This window comes from Anser anser (genome assembly GCF_964211835.1).
Source record: "Anser anser genome assembly, chromosome: 2".
NCBI classification, from domain to species: domain Eukaryota; kingdom Metazoa; phylum Chordata; class Aves; order Anseriformes; family Anatidae; genus Anser; species Anser anser.
Window position 1 is genome coordinate 117,228,793 of NC_139721.1, and position 16,759 is coordinate 117,245,551.

The 16,759-nt window shown below is 43.5% G+C and overlaps 1 protein-coding gene across 3 annotated transcripts in view; it reads left to right on the forward strand.

The window, feature by feature from the left end:
- The window catches only part of CPNE4 (copine 4), a 293,591-nt gene that overhangs the window by 46,262 nt on the left and 230,570 nt on the right, over positions 1–16,759 (forward strand). Inside the window, exon 1 of one of the 3 annotated variants that reach the window (XM_083825877.1) lies at positions 3,144–3,297. The exons of 1 other annotated variant lie outside the window; for it this stretch is intronic. The gene's annotated coding sequence lies outside the window, so the exon portion shown is untranslated. Of the gene's footprint in view, positions 1–3,143; positions 3,298–16,759 lie in introns of those variants that run through there. One more of the 3 variants, XM_083825878.1, reaches the window with a different exon arrangement.

Consider the following 16,759-nt stretch of genomic DNA (forward strand, 5'->3'; position numbering starts at 1 on the left):
TGCTTTTGAAGTTTTTGTTTTCTCCTGTTTACATGTGGTGTGGCTGCAGGGCTAAGTGCATCAAGCTATACAGCGGTTATGGGCTCAGGCTGTGCAGCCTCGTTATATGGGCAACTGAACAGCACAAGTCATTCTCAAATTCTCAAGAAAGTATTTTGAACTTAACATGAGAATATGCTTTGTATTCTCATATATCATCTTCTTAAGAAGTATAGGCTAAATAAAACTCCACAGGCAAGTAAGGCAACCATTTGCTCTGCAGTTACAGCCTTGTGGCTTTAGACACTAGTCACCAGTGCTTGTATGTTTGAGAGTATGTGTTGGCTTGGAGTGTGAGCTGACTTGTCTCAGTGTGATAAGGTCATTGCTGATCTGCACAGCTACCAGAAATGAGCATGACAGTTGTAATGTGACAGTGTAAAAACAGGGAACAGCCCTGCTCTGGTTATGAGTGGAGGCCTTCTGAAAGCCCTTTACATCTGTCGCCTCTGCCACCCTGGCTTGCACTTACATGTCTGTGTCCTGTTGAACAACTGTGCTGATTTACTTGTGTTCATCAGTTTGTTACTGATGAGGTTGTATAAATGGATATGAAATTACTGGTGATTATAAAGTTTTGATTTTGCTGAAGCTGTAGGTGCAGGGAGGTTTAATTGTACATTTGTATCCTCTTTTTGTGATAACTGCAACTTGTACAGGGCATGGGCACAAGGTGTGATAGATCTTCGTTTGTCAGAACTAAGGACTGCTGGAGAGATAGTGATTCCAACTACTCTAAATCTTCTGTTTAAATTAAACATCTATTGGTTTATGTGAGCTTAGCAAAAGCAGCACTTGCACTGCAATGATGACTGCTATTGGCAAACAGGAATATCATCTCTCTCCTCTCTCTTTTTCTAAACCAGTTTTGGTCTACTGAAGATATTCTGATGCCACCCACAGGAAGAAGCGTGTACTTGTAGCAGTTCTCGTCCTAATTTACAGCAGCTCTCTGTCCCGTTAAGCGTGCTCTAGCAACACTACCAAGTAACACTAGCGAGCAGAGGAAATGTCAAGGCACGTAGCTGTGTGGGCACATAACTACAGGGTGACAGGCAATGCTCTTGTTATCTCCATGCCCGAGAATGGGAAGTATGATTTGAGTGCTGGAGCAGAAGATAGAGAACAGAAATCTCATTCTTAGCGTTCATCCTGACTCAGCTAAGTGCAGACTGGGGTTGGATCCTGCTCCCTCCTCTCACAGTTTCTCAGGTGGTAGACTCCAGTCTACATCTGTACAGCAAATACATTTTGTGAAAATCTTGCCAAAACCATTCCCATAGAATGTGCTGGGTTTCTGACTGTTTTCCACAGTGCTGAGCAGACTGTCCAGCATCCTGGTGTGCTGGGAGGCTGTGTCCTGCTACCAGGAAGCAGCTGCAGCCTGCTGACAGCTCCCAGCCAGGACACAGCATGCAGAGTCTGGAAACCAAGCAGCCTTGCCCAACAGCTGCCCAGGGACTGCACATACCTACCCCTGGAGATATGAAGGGAGTTCCTCTTGAGGCTTCACCAATAGGTCTCGGTGCTTTCCGTCTCTTCCAGCTGTACTGCAGTACAGGGCACTGTGGTTCTGCTGTTATTAAACTAAACAGGTTGTTGAGAGCCAAGTAAACCCGAGGGAAACCTTGGCTTTCTGGAGAGCTTGATCAGTTCTAGGGTTAGGCTATATGCACTAAGTATTCTAAAATCACAGCTTTACTTCTACAAAAATACTTTTCTACTCATCTCTTCTTTGTTACAAGGGAAATCATACTGAGTAAGATGATAATTTGTACTTAGATGAGTTTTATGTAAAACTCACTGCTCTATTAAAGTAAATTAAGTTTAGTTCTGTGGGTGGATAAATACAATGACTGATCTTTGATTTTAGTGCTGCGAACAAATTACTGATCAGCAATATTTTTTGCATGATATGCTCAGTAAAATGCTGTCATTAATTTGTACTTTATCTGCATGGTGAAAAAAAATCAAGTTTATAATGTATATTTCTAATATATGCTTTTGATGCTGGCAGTATTACATTCAAATCTCTAATCGGAGGGCCAGGTTTTCCTAGCAGGGGGTTTCAGCTACACTGTAAGTGGTTTTTAATATAGAAGAGTCGTGATATTTCTAGTTTGGGCTAGTGGATGTGTTTGCCTGCTCTCCATTTCACACTTCTCAGTGCTCGGGGACAACATTCCAGGATTTGCCAGCTCAGCAAACATCTGACATTAAATTCATGGCGGAAGAATGATTTGTCTTTGTTTTGAGGTCCTTTCCTTTCCTTGACTATTTGCATCACTAGAGAAATCTTCCTTTCACAAATGTTCTATGCATACATCTTTATGCCTGTTCAGGGGAGGGCAGGATGCGGCTGCAGCATCTCTCTCTCGGTGCATATGCTACAGGAGTTCTGTCATTGTCAAATACGTGGGCCTGGGAGAGGCTTATGAATTTATCTTCATCAAATTCTTGTGAGATAGGGAAGAGAAATTAGATTATACAGATAGGGAGCCATGACACAAAGACGCTCTATCCCACAAACACATAGGCACGTGTTTAACTGACAAGTGCAAATCCAATTCTCTGCGTAATCTGAGGATTTCTGGGAAGTCAGCCAGGCTTTTCACATGAACATGCTTTGGCATCACCACAGCTGCTTGGTACATGGAGAGCTGAGTGGCCACCATGGGTGGGCAAAGTCAAACAGCGAATCCTGCTATCCTCACTCCCCATGCTGTGTTTTAACTGTAGGAACTATTTTGTGCTTTGCTGGGGCAATCCTCTCCCTTCTCCCTGTTTGGGTATCCACAGAGACCAGGGGTGCCTCAGCAACTACGGCGGTGCTGCTCTTCCCTCGGCCTGCGGGCGCAGTGCTTGCTGGCATGTGGATGTGACAGCCTGCGTTTAACCTCGTGCTTCACTCAAATCAGGAGGCTCTCTGGAAATACCCCTTGGCCTTAAAGTCCACCTGTGCTCACAGCACCTCAAGCAGAGCCGTGCTCCTCCGGGGGCCGGGCGGCTCCGTGCCCGCCTCAACCCCCAGGCGGCGCTGCCGCGGGCTCGGCCGGGGCCGGGGCGGCTCCGAGCGGGGGGGGAGCTGCCGCCCGCCTCCTCCATCCCTCCCTCCGCCCATCCCCTCCCCTCAGCGGTGGAGCCGCCGGGCTCCCTCGCTCCTCTTCACATGGGGCTCGCCCCGCCGGAGGGACAGCGCTCCTGCCCTGCCGCCAGCCGCTGACGGGGAGCGGGGCCGGGACCGAGGCAGGCAGGCAGGTAGGGGCGGGCGGCGCCCCTGAGGGAAGTTGGCGGGCGGGCGCGGGGGGCTCTGCCGCCCGTTGGCGTCGGTGGTGCCGCTGCGGCCGTTGGTAACGGCACATGGCGAGGGGGAAACCGCTGGGGCAGCCGCACAACTTCGGCGAGCGACCCGAGCTGAGGGAGCCCGGGGCGCTGAGGGAGCCGTCGCCCTTCTCCCGACCGTGCCGGGTTGCCTTTGGGTTGTCGCGTTAAAGGTCGCGGCCGGAGAGCAGGTCGGCTATTTGAGAAACTGCTTTATTCCTTTTTTTGGCTTGTTCTACCGAAGATGGAGCGTTGGTGAGGTTGATTTCTGTGGCTGCTAGATTAAACGCGGGACAAATTCCTGATGTCGTTAAAGCGAGAGTTACGGGTTTCTAGAGTTCTTGTAATCTCGTGTTCTCGCAGCTCAAAATAAACCTTTTAGTTTCAAGGCAGAAAAACGGCTCCGGCTCTTGCCGCTTTTGATCGATTAGAGCTCCTTCGTGGAAATCGGCAGGGAGTTTCGCCTGATTAGGACCTGTAAAATTGTCCTGAGGTTTGTTACACAATGGGCTGTAGGCACGCAGCCTGGGCTCCGTTAGGTAACTTGGCATCTGGGGCTCCTTTTTGCTGGTCCAGCCAAGTGCTGTAAAGTCATGTTACTTCAGGTGCTTCACTTCTAGGAGCCAGCCCCTTAAACTTGGGATGTCTGAGAGAGAGGGATCGCCATCCTGTCCTCCTTAAGGAAAAATAAGTGCGTTGGCTAAACGAGTAACAGTCTTTGATCATACTGAAATTCAGAAATGTTCCGTGTGTTTTGATGGCAGTAAAGCCAACTGTTTTCATCCTGAAGACATTTTATTCCCTGATTGTGTTGCAGCTGTGCCTCAGAAGCCCTAGTCAAGAAGCAGGGACCTAGCTGTAATAAGATGAGTACAGGCACATGTACTCAGTCAGCCTCACCGCTAAAGAGCTTGCTTTCTTGTTGATTTATGCAGAAACCTTGCAGAAAGCAGAGAGCTGCTCACAGAAAAGCTTGCTGGTTACCAGTTTCCCCATGTGTGAGCTGACTATTCAGTTATTGCTGTTCTGTTTTTTTCTGTGTTCCTAAAATACCTGACGGTAAGCAGATATAGGGATTCCCGTCAGTTGCTTGTGGAACTTTTTTTTTTGTTACTGCAACTGCAAGTGTTGCTGTAAAAATGCATTTGTTAGGGTGTGGAAGAAAGGAAAATAAAATGGTAACTTTCTTGTACTTAAAGTAGTAGCAACGTAGGACCGGACTGAAGTGTGGGGAGCACTCCTTGTGCTGTAACTGCTTTAGGATGAGAAAGCTCTTTTGGGATGGCAGTTCTCCAGTTCATTCTGGGGTCCTCAGAATTTCAGGTTGTGAGTCTGACTGGTTCTTTGAGTGAGAAAGAAGCACTGCGCTGCATTGAGCGTAGCTCAAATGCAAGTTACTGGAAAGTTTCATATAGCCTTAAAACCCCTCTGAAGCAGGTGTATTTGCTCTGTTTGGGGCAGTTGGACTTGGTTACAAAAGAACAGGTAGCGTTTCTGAAGTAGGGCATACCGGTGTAACTGTTAGCTCTGGTGCTTAAGTGGTGGCATTCCCACATTGAGACCTCCATCTGGTAGGAATATACGCGTAAAAATTCAGTGTCTGTAGATAGACGTTTAGGGATTGCTAACCTCATGGCCACACTGGAGATTTGGATACCTGATACCCTGAAGCACATGCCTCAGTTTTTTTCCATAAACTTACTCTTAAGATCTTTTCTGGGCTGAAACCTTAAGAGGAAAAAATGTCACTGAAGTTAAGCGTTCAATAAATTTATTTATTTTATATAAAACAATCAACAAAGAATCTTAATAAGCATGTGAAGAGTACTAATAGTTTGTTTAGCTGAGCTATCAAGCCTAACTTTGGGGAGAGATTTTTCTAGGATAGTGTGCTCAAAGGTACCCCAGTTTAAAATTCTGCAGTGAGTTGACTTATGGTGAGCTAATTTTACGAATAAGAACTTGATGTTTGTACTTCTGCCAGAAAGTCTGTGGACCAACTCTCTTCTTAGCAGCATGCCAAAGCTCAGAGTTCCTGATACACAGACAAGCTAATGGTGAGGTGCTATGTGTCTGAGGCTGTTTTACAGAAAGCATTATGTAGCAGCCATCAGTGATGTATCACAATTGCTGGTTTATCTTCACAGGGGTGGGATAGGAAAGTGCCATGGATGCAGAGAGACTAAGTGCCTCGCCGAGTCACTTAGGAAGCCTGAAAGAGCAAAAAGTTGAAGCCAGGTAGTAAAAGCTCTAGATTGGCAATCCTACCTGCACTGTCTGCCTTCGTTGCTATAGACTGTTTGAATTATGCTTTGAGAGAGGCATTGCTAGTTCTTGCACCCAGTGGTTGGCTGGGAATGTTTGAAGTTAAAATGTTTTTCGACTATATGGCTTTCTGTGTCTCTGCATGCACGTGCTATGTGGTGGGCAGCAGTATTTTATTGTGGTGCATCCCTCTTCCTCGGCTTGCTATTTGAATGTTTTAAAATGACCTGGTAGCCTCAGTATGGAAACAGCACTCTGTTAATGGATTGTTAGGGTGGGGAATCTGAGTGTGAGATACCCCGTGGTCAGCATTATGGTTCCTGATGCAGCCATTAGTCAGCAACACTTCGCATAAGTATCCAAACTAAAATCTAATATCATCTGCTGTAGTATACTTCATCAGTAAGGTGACTTCAAGCAAGCAGAAAGTTTTGAGGAAGAATACTTGCCTGCAAAGAGCTGAGCTGGGATAGCTGTCAAAATGGTAACTGCATTTTTGTACTTGAAAATTGTAACACACGGTCAAAAAAGTAGCTAAATAGCTGAACTTTTTTTTTTTTTTTTTTTTTGTACAAAGGTTCTTGACAGGAAAACCTGAGCAAGGCACGTTGCTCTGAGCAGCTTGACTGTTGTCTGTGCTTGGGACTGAAGTGTCCTTTGCTAGTGCGATTGCACACGTGAACAACAGCAGTGGATGCTGGCTGTTGGCAGTAGGGGCATTTATTCCGCGTAGGCTCAGGTTTGGGCAGCCAAAGACCCCGAGGCTGTCTCCCACTAGTCAGCCAGTTGTGGTTTCTGCGTCTCCCACAAACTAATAAAAATAAATTGTGTTAATGTCCTTCTGCTTGTCACTTTTTCCTGCAAACACCGAGGGCTGTAAAGTTGCCTTCTAGCTGCAGTTTGAGTGCGTTCTCCACGCTGGTGCGGGTGTCCTTAGGCAGCGCTGATTTGCCGAGCAGGGAAGTCTGAAGGTGGCATTTGTGCCCTAGAAAAGCTGCACAAGAGAGAGCGCCAGCGAAGTGCATGCTAACACACGTTAGCGCTGCGGCGGATGAGCCTGATTGCTCTGCTGGATCCCAGCCGTGCCACATTTCCGCGCTGTTGGGCCACCAGAGCCGCACGAAGAGGCTTCGTGCCCGCCGCCGGACAACAACGGAACCGCAGCGTCGCCAGAGCCTCGATTTAGGCTTTGCCACGAAACCTTCCCCGAAGTTCTCCCTTTGTCCGGGGCGCTCCAGCGGCCGCCCCGCGCTGAACCTCCCGGCCCCGGCGCCGCAGGAGCGGGCCGAAGCCGCCGGGGGGCGCGCAAGGAGCGCCCGGGGCCGCCCGGTGCAGCCCGGCTCGGCCCAAATCGGCCCCTTGGAGGCCCGTCCTGGGGCAGTTCGCTGCCGAGCCCGGCTGGGGAGGGCTCTGGGGAGGGGGTGGCCGGCACCCAGGCCGGTTAACACGGCTTTGGGCGAGCTGCTGGAAGAGAGGTGTAGGGCAAGGCGAGTGCTGCTTCTGCAGCTGTTTGTGTCTTGCCGCTGGGTCTCATAGGGGCTTGTCTAGCCAGCACCAGTTTCCCCTTCTGGCTGGTGTCCATCCCTTAGCTTGTTTTTCCCTTTTCTGAGCTCTTCTTACCACCAGACTTTCCTACCTTCCCAGCCCAAGCCCGTCAAAGTTGGAAACGAAAGGTTTGCCTGCTTCTTTGGGAAAAAGGGGGGCAAGAAGCACCTCAGGACGGAGTGCTAAAGGACCGCTGGCTGAATGGACTGTTTGTGGTAAGAGCAGTGAGTCCAGGCTGTAGTTCCCTGTGTGACTTTCGTAGAATGGCTTGGGTTGGAGTGGACCTTAATGGTCATCTAACTCCAACCCCCTGCCATAGGCAGGGATGCCACCCTGTAGACCAGGTTGCTCAGGGCCCCATCCAACCTGGCCTCGAACACGTACAGGGTTGGGGCATCCACAGCTTCTCTGGGCAACCTGTTCCAGTGCTTCACTACCCTTACAGTGAAAAATAAGCACCCTTTAAGTATTGAAAGGCCACAACGAGGTCTCCCTGGAGCTTTCTCTTCGCCAGGCTGAACATCCCCGGCTCTCCCAGCCTTTCTCCATAGCGGAAGTGCTCCAGACCTCTGAGCATCTTTGTGGCCCTTTGATTTCTCATTTATCCTCAGTAGAGGCACATTCTTCAGATTGATTCAGGGGGAATACCTACAGAATTTAGCTCGCTAATGAGTGCCATTCATGGATCAGCAAAGGTTGTAAGTGGCTGTTACGGAGAGTTGCAGTAGCGTGGAATAAGATTCAGTTTAGCTGAACACTGGACAGGTAGAAAACATATAGTATAAGCAAAAAAAAAAAGTTTTCTTAGTGGAAAAGATTGTGAGCTGTGGAATTTTCTGGCACAATACCTGTGCAATTAATCCATACTTTCCTCATCTACTGCCTGCTATAATTTCCTCCAGTGCATTATTTACTGTGAATTAATCACTAAATGTTAGTTGGATTGTCATTAGTTGTCAGGCAGTGAGACAGAAATTCGCTATGCATCTGGAGAGGGCAGGGCACCCTTCTCATAGGTGGTAAAAGCCAGTTGTTTGGCTGTGGGGTGCACCTTTGACATGGGTGATACTTGAGATTAATTTCTCATTTGTTTGGTCTTCTGTTTGCAAGAGGAAAAAAATCCCTGAAGTATTTTGTCCAGAGGCTGAATATTGTATTCTTCAGCAAGATCTGTCCCTGTGGCTCAGAGTAATATCAAGTAATAGGGTTGTTAGTATGTTAGTTGCTATCTAGAAAGATTCTGTCAATAAGCATCTGGATATTTTGATACATGCATAATTGGATTGTTGAATAAACAATATCTTGGGGAAAAATCTGCAGTGAAAGAGTATCTGTACAGTTAGGTGAAGGAGGTGAGTGATTGGCACTGATGTCGATGCCGTTAAAATCCTTGGCAATGTGGACAAATGAATAACCCACAGCTAGCAGGATGCTAAATAATGTAGACAGCTGTTTCTTATTTGGTCTTATGCTAATTGCTGTGAAAAAACTGCTGCAGTTACCATTGCATTTGCCAGCTGATGGAGTTGCGCATCATTTGTATACTCCTGGTGCAAATGTTGCCTTTGTACATCAGTCTTGGTAACAGATAGAAACAGATGCTTTTACTTGGCTGTTAATTTATAGTGAAAGTTTTATGGGATCATTAAGTTTTACTGAGAAAGATTTAAAATGACATTTGGCCAGATAGGCTCAGCTTTGCATAGTGATGAAAGAAATGGGGAAATATATATTTATATTATATATATGTATATAATATAAAATGTTTGCTCAGTAATAGTGTGTATATATAAACTATGATAATATTTATGTGGAACTAGCATATAGATGAAAAAGAGGAGAAGAGCAAGAGAAACAGGAAATAGGACTAGCCTCTCTGCCAGGGTGGTTTAATTAATGTCCAGTTCCCTGTGAGGGGTTGCAGGCTTGGAAAGTGCCTGGGTATGGGTTTTTTTCCAACTTGTAAAGGCTTTCAGTCTTTTAAGCTTGTATTAATGGTCTGGGCTGAGGCTCAGCTTCCGTTACCTGGAAGAAATGGAAAGTTTGCCATGCTACAGCTTGATTTTTATTTTGCAGTTGTATAAAATACAATATTACGTAAGCGTTGGGTCCAAGTGAGAGCTGGCCATAGCCAAGCATAGAATGAGCAAGCAGAAACTTTTAAGGCATGTGTAACGTTCTCTGAATTTAGGAAAAGACCTTTTGTCTTTTCAGCCAGATCAGCTGCTGCTTGACTAATTTTAATTTTGCTTCTCACTGTGACATAAGTATTATTTTTTTTTTCAGTTCTGATTTGATATAAAAGATCTCATGCAATTTACAGGAAAAATGGCAGCGTATCAGCCCTTCCTCTTCATATCAAACACAATATTATCTTCCAGAAGAAAGAATTGTGCCATAGGACTATAGAATAGTCAGAACTGGGGGAGGTGGTGAACTTTAGAAGTCACTTTTTCTTCACAATCTCAGATACCTTCTGCCCCTCTCTGTTGAGGGGCTAAGATATGATGCTTCAAAATAAATGCTTGTTGAACTGTAGTTACAACATGCATATAAAATGTCAGATGTAGAAAACAAGAGACTAAATCATCATTTGTATGAAGATGTAATGAATGGCTGATTTATAACAGCATACACAAAAAGGTGTGGAAAAATGTTTAAACAAGTGTTTTTATGAGATTATACCTTAGTATTGAATTCAACATTGTCTCACGTCTGTAATGTTATAAAGGTCAAGAAGGGGTGACACGACATTGTCTGATTATACAAGGAAATCCTTTTTATTGGGGTGGAATTTTCAGTCTTGTTTATAGGTGGATTGTGCTCAACTATGAACCTGTGGAAGAGATACCACAAAGTAGACCTAAAAAAGACCAAATAACAAATCCAGTCAGTATGAAAAATAAATGTAACTACAACATTGGATAACACTGACTGCAAGGAGAATTCTGTTAGAGAAGTGGTCTTTAGATGATTCTTAAACGTCTTCCGTGGACTGATGAAAAAAAGACTGTATTCCAGTTTCTGCGCATGAAGATAAAGCATCCAGTTCATGGGGACTTGATATGATCAAAGACTTTCTTATTTTGTCAGTGCACGTGTAACAGTAGAATTTTAAGTATTCTGTGCACTTGGTCAGCAGCAGAAAGACTCTTGAATGCTTGTCACTCTTTCAGACCCTGTCAACCAGCCCCATGGGAGAAAGCTACTGCAGTTAGCTGTAACGCTCTCCGTTTGGTCGCTTTGTTCACCCTTCAGTGTGTGTAAAAAGACTGAAAGCAGGATATGTGCAACTTTAAGCTAGTTATTTATTGATTGAGATGTGTGGTAGGTAACTGGGACTACTGAGCTACCAGGCAAAACATTAACATACCACCCCTAGGTAAGGCATCTGGTGAGGCTTTGCTGGCCCGGCAGTTGTCAATACTGGGGAAGGCTGGCTGATTGGGCTCATTTTCAGCATTACTCACTTGCTAGCTTCTGTGTTTTTTGTTTTTTTTTTCCTTCCACTTGAGTTCTTGAACTACTAACCACTACCATTGTCTTAAGGTTCTTATCCGTGGCTGCAAATTTACTGTTCTTATCTATCGTGGCTCTAGTCTAAGTATTGTCACACTGCTTTCTTGCAAGCTGGCAGTTTCCTTAGAAGTTTCATCCAAGGTTATGCAGTTTTGCTGCATCAAAACTAAGCCTTGGAGCACAGACAGCTGAACCCCTAGGAGGAAGATTCACACAAAGCTGAGGTGTGAAATCAGGATAAGCTATACGGTGCTGATTCCCTTAGGAGGACACACAGTGAATAGTAACTGCAAGGTTATTTGATCTACTTTCAAAATAACTGGATGTCTGCAGGAAAACTATGCAAGTTGAGCCTACCCTGTGCTGGACTCTTACTCATCAGTGTGTTTTTGTATATATTTGACACACACGTGGTTTATAATTGGTTCTTGGCCTGGGGCTGATACAGATTGACTGTGGTAGGAAAAACTAAAAAACTAAAAAAATAAAAATAGCCTTTTGAAAGAAGTAGAGGATAGAGGAAGGTGAGGCTTAAAATGTTGACAAAGGATGTAAAGGAACAATGGAGGGGGCAGTCCAGTAGGTAAAATTGAAGAGAAGGGAAAATAAGAACAGGTCTTAAAAAAAGAGGATAAGATACTTAAAGATAAGGAAAAGATAGGGGGGTACAAAGATCAGAAATTACAAGTAGGTTTTAAAAAAGAAACAGTGGGTAAAATTCTGGCTGTTGCGAAATGCAAAGCTTATATTGCCTTCACCAGTCGTGTCTTGGATGTCAGGAAAGAAAGAGAGCTTGACTTCTTTTTGTATTTGTAAATTTACAGATTTTGAAAGTTTGTTATCTGCAGTGAAAAATCAGGTGAAACACTAGGAAAAAATTCTCACTTGTGCAGTAGTGTAACTGGAAAAAAAAATTCTGAAGAAAGCGATTTCCATTATCTGGAAGTTTTCAGAACAGCAATTGTCTGCCATGGGTTTTTGGGTTACAGTTTCTTCAGTTTTGGGGGCAGTTGATATTTCAGTTGCATCCTTTGTGATTTTTATAAACTTGTCCAGAAAAATGACTGAGTTATGCTTGATTCTTTCCACACAGATGGCAAAACTTGCTTAAAGAAATTGTTGGTCTCCATGCAGCATGTGAGGGAAGCCAACATATTTCTGATATAACATAGCAAGAGTTAATATTGTAGGAGTAGTCTGTGTTTTTTTTTTTTTTTCTGTGACCTAAGATTTATGATGGGGTGCATCAGGTAATGGTACTAATTTGTAAGCCAGCTATTGATTTTGCTCTTTTTGCTGTTCTAGTTTAGCTAGAGAAAAGTATTTATATACATATATATAGAAAGAGACAACCAAAGCAGCCCTGTATAGCTTGCTATTATGCACAGGTATTAGCTTGACATCTTTGGAAAAATCCACCCCTCTTCCGGTGTTAGAGTTATGTAAAGTGTGATGTGAGTGACTTCCCGTGCTGCTTATGAACAGGGACAGAGAGTGTGCTATCTTCATCTGAGAGATGCCACTTCAAGCTGCAGACTTGGTGGCATAAGCATTCATCAGGTGTTACCAAGGTGGCTGGCCTGACACATCAGTCATCTTCTAATTTCTGCAATAAAATGTAAGTAATTGGATTGCTAAGGATTATTTTATGCACCAGAGTAGTTATGTGTGGTGTGGGATTTTTCCTTTAGTGAAGTATTTATCCTGAGAGTAATGAAATTGCAGCAGTTACAGGACAACTTCCAACTAGTTTTGGTTTTGGCAACAACAACTGAATGGATCACAGGACTGAATACTTTGCAAAATCCCCATTTTTATCAGTGTCTGGTGCAGAAGAAGGCTTTTCTTCCATCCATCTACGATCTTTGCTTCCTGCTGTAGTGAAACAACAAATTGTGGTGGTTCTTATGTTGAACTGCAATTTCTTCTAGCAGCATTCTTTCCAAGTGTTCACCCAGTTATATGTTGAATTTGGTGCCTGAGTTAGTTTTACTTTCTTTGTTTAAAATAAACAAAGAAGTGAAGAATATTGGAAACCATTTGGTTCAAAGATCAGTAATAACTTTTTTTGAGTTAAAAATGTTGTCCTTAAAATGTTTTGGTGGTAATTGGTCAAAGGGGTGTATTTGAAGGTTGGCAGTGATTCTCAGCAGAGTTGGCCGGGAGAACTTGTAAAAGTATCTATTCTTGTCTGCAATGGAAATCGCTTTGGTTTGAACCAAAGTTAAAACAGTTTAACCAGTGTTAGTAGAAACTAGTTTCATAGTGAAGATGTTTGTTTCCTGCCTTAAACAAATGTTTAATTTCTGCATCTTGTTACTTGTGATGTTAATGTAGTTTCCTGTCCTGTTAAGTTACATCTGGCCTTCTCTTAATATGTCTTTCTGTCAGTTTTCTTAGATAAATATTGCCTATGTATTATTAAGAAATTCTAAACCTGGCCTGTACTAAGTATAAGATGAAACACGTCTCTGACAAGTGATAATCATAGAATCATAGAATATCCTGAGTTGGAAGGGACCCTTAAGGATCATCAAGTCCAACTCTTGATACCGCACATAATAATGAAGCCAAACGTGTTTTGTAGGCATGGTAGGACATAATTAGCAAAAAGTGTATTTTTACATGACTTGAATTTTATTACCTTCCTAGATATAATGCATTTTACTGTGGGCAAACAGTTGCTGTATAATCCCTCTTTAGGAAGTAACCAAATTTAATTTGCTTATTTGCACTTACGTCTTGGTAGTGTTTTATTGTGGAAGTAGTTATGTTTAACAACCCATTTAGTGGGTGAATAATTCTTTCAAGATATTGTATCCATTTCCCACTAACCATTCCTGACTTGTCAGATACTAATTTTTTAAAAGGGTTGACTTTTAGACATGTGACCAGAGGCTAAATTGCAGTTGAACGAAATAGCACAGAGAGGATATTGAGGGTTTGATCAGTCTGAAATGGTCCACTTCTCCTGCAGCCTGAGAGAATCAGGGAAGATGAATACAGTGAGTGACTTGCTTTGTAGCTTATCTCTGTAACTCCACTACAAAATACGAGCTGCAGTTTAGAAATGCTCACAAAGTACCACCGTGTGAGTTGCCAGCAGCCTGTGTGAGACCTGTGAAAGCAGCAGTGCCCAGTGGTTTCTGAAAGATGTGGGAAATGAAGGAGAGAGTAGCCCTAGCATTTTTCATACAGCTGTTGCCAAGAAGCTCCAGCTGAACATAATCTCTTATTGACTGTGGTTTCCTTGGTTTAGTGAGGATATAACTTAGACCACAAATTCAGTTTCTGTTAGCTAATTCTGATGTGACCTATCCCTGGCCTTGATAGTGAAGAACTTTTATAGTGTGGATTTTGTGGGGTGTGTGTGTGTGTTTTTGTTTTGTTTTTATTTCACTGAGTATGGATACTGTAAGCAGATGGAAACCACCCAGTGCAACTGAAGTTGGAAAATAAGTTAAAGTTCAAGTCACTCATGCGTTGAAGGGTAGGAAAATTAGTATACAGTTAAAGGCTTCTGTGTAATCAAAAGATTGGTGTTAAATGTTCATAATAGCTATGTGTTTGGAGGAAAACTCAGAAGCTGACCTCTGTGGAAAATGTCTTGCATTAGCGATCAGCATAAAATGTCTTGTGAGCCTTGTAAAGAACGAGGGAGTTGCATTTGACTTGTTTGGTTCATAATACTCCACCAAGGAGAGTGGCTTACCAGGATGTCGGCTGCTGGCACCCATGAGCAGCAGAAGGGCAGGAAGGTGTTGGTAGGGGTGGAGATGGATCTGTGGAGTTTCTTGCAGGGAGTCCTACCCAAATTGTCTGTTAATACCTTCTCACCTGCCCATGTGTTTAAAAGAGCTCCTTGTGGCAGCTCCCACAGTAAAATCCCTTGTGTTATCTAGGTGTGATTCATGAGAGCTGCTCTCATCCCTTTTTTATTGAATGATCTCTGGGGTTTCTCTTTAACTCTTGGGTGGATGCTTTGAAGCTGTGTGAGGATGCTAGTGTGAGGCTTTTGGACTAAGGAGGCTGCACATTCCTGTTTTAAAACATAGTATTGTAGAATCATAGAATGTCTTGGGTTGGAAGGGACCTTAAAATATCATCAAGTTTCAACCTCTCTGCCATGGGCAGGGATGCCACCCACTATATCAGGTTGCTGAGGGCCTAATCCAACCTGGTTTGGACACCTCTAGGGATGGGACATCTACAGCTTCTCTGGGTGACCTGTTCCAGTGCCTCACCACCCTCTGAGTGAAGAATTTCCTCCTAACATCTAATCTAATCTCCCCTCTTTTAGTTTAAAACCAATCTCCCTTCTCCTGTCATGATCTGCCCAAGCAAATAGTTGCTCCCTGTCTTTTTTTATAAGCCCCCTTTAGGTATTGAAAAGCTACAATAAGGTCACCGCAGAGCTTTCTCTTCTTCAGGCTGAACATCCCCAGCTCTCTCAGCCTTTCGTCACAGGAGAGGTGCTCCAGCCCTCTGATCATCTTTGTGGCCCTCGTCTGGACTCACTCTAACAGCCCCACATCCTTCTGGTACTGGGGGCCGCAGACCTGGACGTAGCACTCCAAGTAGGACCTCACAAGGGCAGAGCAGAGGGGGACAATCCCCTCCCTCCCCTGCTGGCCACCCCTCTGTTGATGCAGCCCAGGATGCAGTTGGCCTTCGGGGCTGCAAGCACACACTGCCGGCTCGTGTCAAGCTTTTTGTCCACCAGAACCCCCAAGTCCTTCTCTGCAGGGCTGCTCTCAGTGAGTTCTCCCAGTCTGTCCTCGTGTCCGGGATTGTCCTGACATAGGTACAGCACCTTGCACTTGGACTTGTTGAATCTCATTGGGTTCATGTGGGCTCACTTCTCCCGCTTGTCCAAGTCCTTTGGTTTTTAGCATTAGCCTGTTCCATGTCTTCATAATATCTCTCATGAACAAAAAATCAGAGGCAAAGATATTAAGAGGCTTTTGTTCTTAAGTTCTTACTTGCAAGGTGTGAGGTTTAGGTATTTGATGTGAGTGGAATGCTTTGAAAACGGAAAGTGCGACAGAAAACAGTACTTTCTATTATATTGTTTCTCTAGGAGTTTATCATGAAGTATTTGGGGATTTGATTCCAAAATATTAGTTAGGTTGTGACTTTGCACCTGCTGAGTGATCTAGGATAAAATGTATATTCATTTATTTCGTAACCAGTGAACTCTACTGGCTTCTAGTTATTTCCTTGAAGAACAGTTTCCTTACCCAACGGGATTGCAGCAGAATTACAGCATTTGCAGGGCCCAGTTTTGTGAGTCTATTCCATTTGCCTTCATCAAAAATGGAAGTTACAGAAGTTTTACTCATAAGGTGTCAAAAAAAACTGAGCTAGGTAGAAAACAAAAAATAGAATAATAAAAAACCACCAAAACCAAAAGCCACAGTATGACACAGTTTAATATTATACGTTGTTTGTATTGTCATCTTGGTTTCTTGTTAGCTTTCTTGGTCTCCACTTTTTTCTGTCCTGAAATTAAATGTGGACATCTGAAAAAGAGGGTTTTGTGTTCTATTTAAGGGAATGATTTATAAAGATTTTCAACTGAGCATTATTTTATTATCAGAGATAAAAAAGGATCTCTTTTTATAATTCATTTAATGTCTAGTCCTTAGTTCTACTAAGCTCTTACTGCTAGTGTATTTTAAAAGAGAATTTAAGGTTTTTGTGGTCCGTCTTCTCCGTAACCATATTCAGATTGAAACAGTTGAAAAAAAAAATACTTCTAATTATTTCAGAGTTATATAATAACTCTTATTTTTCTAATTATAAAGTTGTACTTCTAATCCATTGACCTGGATTGAAGCAGATTTGCTTTCTGGCTTTCATGTGTCAGAAAACATTTATGTTTACTTGCAGAGTACAGCAAATAATGTGTTTTATTTGGTTGTTTGGCCAGTGAGCCAAATAACCTCAAATGCTTGTTTGGATTGTTCTGACACAAATCTTCACCTAACTTGGTTTTCACATTAGTAAGAACTTGGAAGGGTCAAATGAAATCAAGACAAAATATTCTGATTTCATCTGAAGTAGTTTT